The sequence below is a fragment of the Cinclus cinclus genome, chromosome Z, assembly GCF_963662255.1.
Source record: "Cinclus cinclus chromosome Z, bCinCin1.1, whole genome shotgun sequence".
Classification (NCBI taxonomy): Eukaryota; Metazoa; Chordata; class Aves; order Passeriformes; family Cinclidae; genus Cinclus; species Cinclus cinclus.
The window spans coordinates 57982595-57988692 of NC_085084.1; positions in this window are offsets into that span (position 1 = coordinate 57982595).

Below are 6098 nucleotides of genomic sequence, written 5' to 3' on the forward strand. Positions count from 1 at the left end.
TTTCTGTATTAATTTTCAGTGTTTTACAGCAAGCTCACCTAGGTTCACTGGTTTTACTTTCTAAAATGTTATTACCAATATTCTAGGTTATTGAACAAAACATACATCATGTTCATGAATGTAACACATCAAAAGATCTTTGAGCAGTATGCAGCATTCATGCTTTACACATTCAACATCTGTTTGCAGGTGCTTCCTTGTGTGAGGATAATGCTGTGGCTCACCACAGAAGTCTGTTAAATACTGCAATTTTCTCTCAATAGTCTCACCAATTTAGTTAACTCTGAGACATGAACCTAAAGTCATCTTGTGTACCCTTTGTAAGTGTGCTGAGATTCCTCTATGCCTGTAGAAGTCTAACAGAACATATGTGTAAATCTCCCTCAGCATAACATGATATAAAACTAAAAATTATAGGATATGTATGTCCTTCACCTTTTCTGTAGCTCTGTGAGAAGTATTGGGAGTGCAAGTTACATAAATATCTATTTTTCCTTTGTGTACCAAACAAATTAAGCAATCTATAGAATTGTAGAATAGATTTTAATGAGATCTCTCTCCATGTAATGTCATCCACAAGCACACAGTGACTTTTATAGAATATGTTTGTATGATTCAGTGTATGCCTCATTCTGAACAAATGAGCTAGAAAATCGGAAATCAGAATCAGATATTCAGATATAATTTTAATACCAAAAACACAACTGCAGAAACAATACAATCAGCCTTTAGCCTACCACACACTGTTGGAAGGCCATTTTGAATTAAAAGCCCCAGGAAAACAGACACTCTTCCGAGGAAGTTACATGCTGCTCAAAATAATTAAGAAACAACTATAGTTTCAGAGATTTTTCTCCAAGTCAATGGCAATTTGCAGATATTTAAAGACAGTTTATGACACTATGGAAAATAGTCCCTAAAACTGTGAAAATTGTAAATAGCTCAAGCTTCCTGGGTGAGGTCATGAAACCAGTAAAAGTAGCATTAGACAATGATTGGCTTGTTATTTCTAGTAGCATTTAATATAGCAGACGTTCGGAGGTTGGAAGAGTAAGTCTCCAGACTGCATGCATTTTATTCTTCCTTAAGCCTTGGCATGTGAGATACATGTTTCTACACTTCATATTAGAAAACACACATAGTTACAACTGTGCATTGATCAAAGGGGAGCTAAAACTGGGGAAGGATGCACTGTCATGGTGTAACTGGAGAGTCAGCAGGATAGAGGACAACAGTTCTACAGGAGAATTCAGGCAGAAAAACTATTTTCTTGCTGCAAGTATCCAAGATGGTATTGAATATCTGTTACCTGTTCAGGTTCAGCTCACCAGGTTGAACCCACATGGACTTTAATGACACTTGATGCACATATTTACAGAAGAAAAAGAAACAAAAGTAAAGTCAAGAAAACAAAGAAAAGAGAGTGGGAAGTATAAAAGTATCTTTATTTCAGTGGCTGCCCTTCCCCAGATTACCCATTTCTCAGGCATGTGTACTGGTTTGACTAGCAAAACCCGTGAGACTTCAAGTCAGTAATACAATTTTTAATAGGGAAGAGAGAAAAGGAAAAAAAAACAAAATACATGCAATAATAAAAATAAAACCACTGACAGAGTCAGAATACAACCTGATACCCTGTCAGTCAGGGTGCTGGTGCAGTTTTCCTCCAAAGGGTCCAGAGATGATGTGGATAAAAGCCTGGTTCTTCCTCTGGAATCCAGTGGAAAAAGGCTGCCTTTGGCGTTCTAAACCTCAGTTTTTATCTAGGTAGGAAAGGCTTGGCTCGTCCTCCTGGCTGGAGCATCTCCCAATGGGATGATGTAATCTTATCAGTTATACAGAAGGACTCAATGGCCCATTAACAGAAGATACTTCCCACAGAGATAAGGATGATCACCCTTCTCAGATGGTAATAGAATATGTATCTTGTATTGTAAACCAGGACAGCATGTCATCTCACAACCCTAAACTGAGACTTCAGTCCGATTTTGCTGAGACTTCAGCATTTTTTTATGGAAGGTTTTAGATGATCCTTGTGTAACTGCTTAGTCTGTAGTCAGATATCCAATGGATTATGATTCCACACTACTGCGAACAAAGCATTGCTCAGTGGCTAAATAGAACTTACGAAAATCAATCTTATGTTTAATGGCCTCTGAACAGAAGTCAGTGTTAAGCTTTTACTTTGAACTTCTACTTTTAATTTGACTTTTTCTACTATAAACATTTGTGAGTATCTGTGAAGAAATCCCAGTCTTAAGTATTTCCTCAGTGTGGAAGGGGTAGCAGAGTTATGGGTAGTTTTCTACACTGAGGTGATACAGCTAACACTACAGAGATCCTCAAATGTACATTAATCAAACACTCAGAAAAGCATTAATGAAAGAGGATGTTACCACAAAGTATGAATTATGGCTGAGTTCAGAAAATAGCACAGAACTGAACACGGTACCTCCTCTAAAATAAACCATTATCACACAGAATCCCAACAGAAAAAATATTCCCATACTAATAAGTACTAAGTACATCTTGAGAGGAGGACTATGGATTCAGTTTTGCTAGAGTATAGTTGGAATTTCCCAAGAATTTGAAGAGAATAGTGCTTTCTTCCCCAAGATCTGTTAGGAATACAGGGCTTGGTGGAGTAAGCCAGTAGATTAAAGAGCACTCACAGTCTTTATATGGAAAACAATACAAGAGAAAAAGGCCAGCCTTCACTCACAACATTCAACTGTAATACTGGATTTCAGAAGATCTCGGAAATTCTTCCAGGAACAGTGATTCTAGGACATGTACATGTCACACTCCATCTGCTCTTGAAATAGTGAGCTGAAAAATAAGGACAAATCACTCTACAGCTCATTGTTTTGAGCCAACTTTAGAAAAAGGCTAAAATAATTCACTTTAATGTCATGTGAATGAAACTCTTAGCAGGTATATCTAACTATAAACAACAGAAAGCAAGCACTGTCAAGATGCACAGGAAACCTACACTCTATTATTCTCAAAAGGCAGCTAAATTACTTTCACTGTCACTTCTACCAGGTCTCTACACTTTGGAAAAACACCAGAAGTTGATTCCTCTCTCACACAGTCAAAGTATGGAAATAAAACAAAAAATGAGAATTAGTCTGTGGCTCTCAGTGTAAACAGGTATCCTAAAGTAACAGACTGTGAGTGCTACTAAAAATTCACCATTTCTTTTCAATTGCATCTCATCATCTTTTCCAGCTCAGCTGACTTTTAATGAACAATGCACTGAATTCTAAGTCAATCAGAAAATTAAAAATCAAGCTAAAACAAGCTTGTAGGCAGCCACAGGGGGAAGCAAAATAGGGGGTAGGCAGCAGGAGGCAGAGAAACACCTGTGGCTCTGCTGCCTCCATTGCTGTGCCATAGTCCAGGTAATGGATGGTAACTCATAAAAACTCTAGATGCTGTCACCATACTTCCCAACTTCAGCATAGAAGCAGGATAACTGGCAATCAGTTGTAGGCTATTTTTAGATCTCCATCTTTGGTGACCCTTTTGGGCAGCAAAATTCAGTTATGCCTACACATCAGCTGCTGGCAAAGAAAGGGAATTTTTTCAATGACGAAATGGTTGGATATAATTAAAATATCAACACTGTATTATTCTTACTGAGTACAGCTTTCAGTGCATTTTCATTGACAAAAAGCTGTATAAAGACCAGTGACCAATTTAAGATCTCATGGGAGGTTTTGAGTATGTAGCTATAGTAACTGCAGACCTGACTCAATTTATATTGCTTCAGACACAACCAAGAGCCCCTGACACAACTTCTGTCAGAACTGGGGAGACTGGACCAGCTCTTGAGACAGAGAGCACCAGACTTCTTCCAAATCTGTCTTTAGAAAACACTACAGTTCACAGGTGCTGCCCACACTCAGAAGACTCAGGACGCATTTACAGGAGGTGCTGGAGCATGTTACTCCTCAGGGAAGGGCATCCAGAACTGGCCTCAGAATTTGAAAGCAATATCATTGTGGCAGTCAAGCAACTGCAGAAAGGCAGATCTTGTGCATAAAAGGTTGCTCCTTGGAATAAGCAGTTTGAAAGTTGTTGAAACTGGCCTAAAAGACAGGCCAGGAGCTGTGCTATACCCCAATAACTTGCACCTCTGTGTCTTATACTCTGTCCTGTGCTCCATCACGCAGCACATCCTGCTCACATGACACCGCAGCTCTCCAGGTTTCTCTTCCAGCTGCATAGAAAAAAGCAGCACCTACACACAGTAGGGGGTGGGAGACACAAGAATCACCAGGAGTGATAAATGACAAGTTTTACGGTGATTTTGTAGGGCCCATCTAAGGTAATCCTGGCATCAGAAATGTGTTGGAATTTGGCTGGGCCAAGCCACATGTAACCATGGGTTTCCCTCATCCCTGAGAACAGGGATGCTTTGTTCTTGGGGATTCCCAGTCACCATGCTTAGAACAATGAGAGTGTGTTGAAGGAAGCCCAAATTGCAGCAGGAGACTCAACCTCTGCTGGGTTCACACATCTGCTCTGCTCCACAGACACTCCCTCTTCAGGAACTGTTTACCTTGGCTGCTTCAGTAAACATCAGTGATGCGACCTCAGTGAAATGAGGACCAAGAGAACAGAATTACTTCTGTAATCAAGTGTAATAATTAGCACATTTATGAGCACCTTCCCTGTTCATGAGCCCAGCCCCACTCTAGTGAACCAGCACTTGCCAATGGCCTTTCACACCACCACATATCTGCACAGAGCTGGTGCCATCCCATGCTCCCTAGTATCAAGGACACTTAATCAGGGTTGTGGCACATTCTCATTTCTGCTGTGCCCCAGGCAATCCACACCTGAGAAGAGAGGCCCAGGGTGCGAAGCAGTAAAGGCAGAAAGGGAAGAGGATGCTCAATGGCAAGTTGAACATGGCTCAGCAGTGCCCTGGCAGCCAGGAGGACAACCCTGTCCTGGGGGGCATCAGGGACAGCATCACCAGCCAGGCAAGGGAGGGGATTGTCCTGCTCTGCTCTGAGCTGGGGCAGCCTCACCTCGAGGTTGGGGTGCAGTTCTGGGTGCCACAGTATTGAGATATAAAACTATAGGAGAGTGTCCAAAGGAGGGCTATGAGGACAGTGAAATGTCTTGAGGGGAAGCTGTAGGAGGAGCAGCTGAGGTCACCTGGTCTGTTCACCCTGGAGGACACTGAGGGGAGACCTCGTTGCAGTCTACATCTTCTCCTTATGAGGAGAGGCAGCCACTGATTTCTGTGATGATCAGTGACAGGACCCAAGGAAATGGCCTGAATTCGTGTCAGTGAAGGTTTAGGTTGGGTATCAGGAAAAGGTTCTTCACCCAGAGGGTGGCTGAGCACTGGAACAGGTTCCCCAGGGCAGTGATCACAGCATCAAGCTTGATGGAGGTTTTTAAGGAGGCATTTGGACAATGCTCTCAGGTATATGGCGTGATTCTGGGAGGTATCTGTGCAGCACCAGGAGTTGGACTTGATGATCCTTTTGGGTCCCTTCCAATTCAGCATATTCTATGAGTCTGTGAACAGAATTCTCTCTCTCAGCCTTTCCTTCTAAGAAATGGTCCAGTCCCCCAGTCACCTCTCTTGCTCTCTCTTGGACTTGCTCCAGGAGCTCCATGTCTCTCTTGTCCTGAGGAACCCAGAACTGGACACAGTACTCCAGGTGAGGTCTTATCAGGGCTGAGCAGATGGAAAGAACCGCTTCCTGGGAATACTGTTCCTAATGCCCCCCAGGGTACCACTGGCCACAACGGCACACTGCTGGCTCACGGAGGCATGTTTCCCGCCAGGTCCCTCTCCGCAGAGCCGCAGCCCGGCGGATGTCCCCGGCCTGCCCGTCCCAGCCCCACAGCAGGGAGGCGCCGCGCGGCACGTACCTCGCGACGCCCCGGCTCGCTCTACGGCACGGCAGCGCGTCACTGTCGTGCGGCAGCAGCGCGGCGGCCAATAGCGAGCGGCGCCCGGCGCACGCAGCCGGCAGGCGCGGTCGGGCCGCACGTGTGCGCTGAGAGCGGCGGGCCCGGGAGCTGCCGCCGGGCCGGAGCTGAGCGTCTGTGGGCAGCGGCGACCGCGG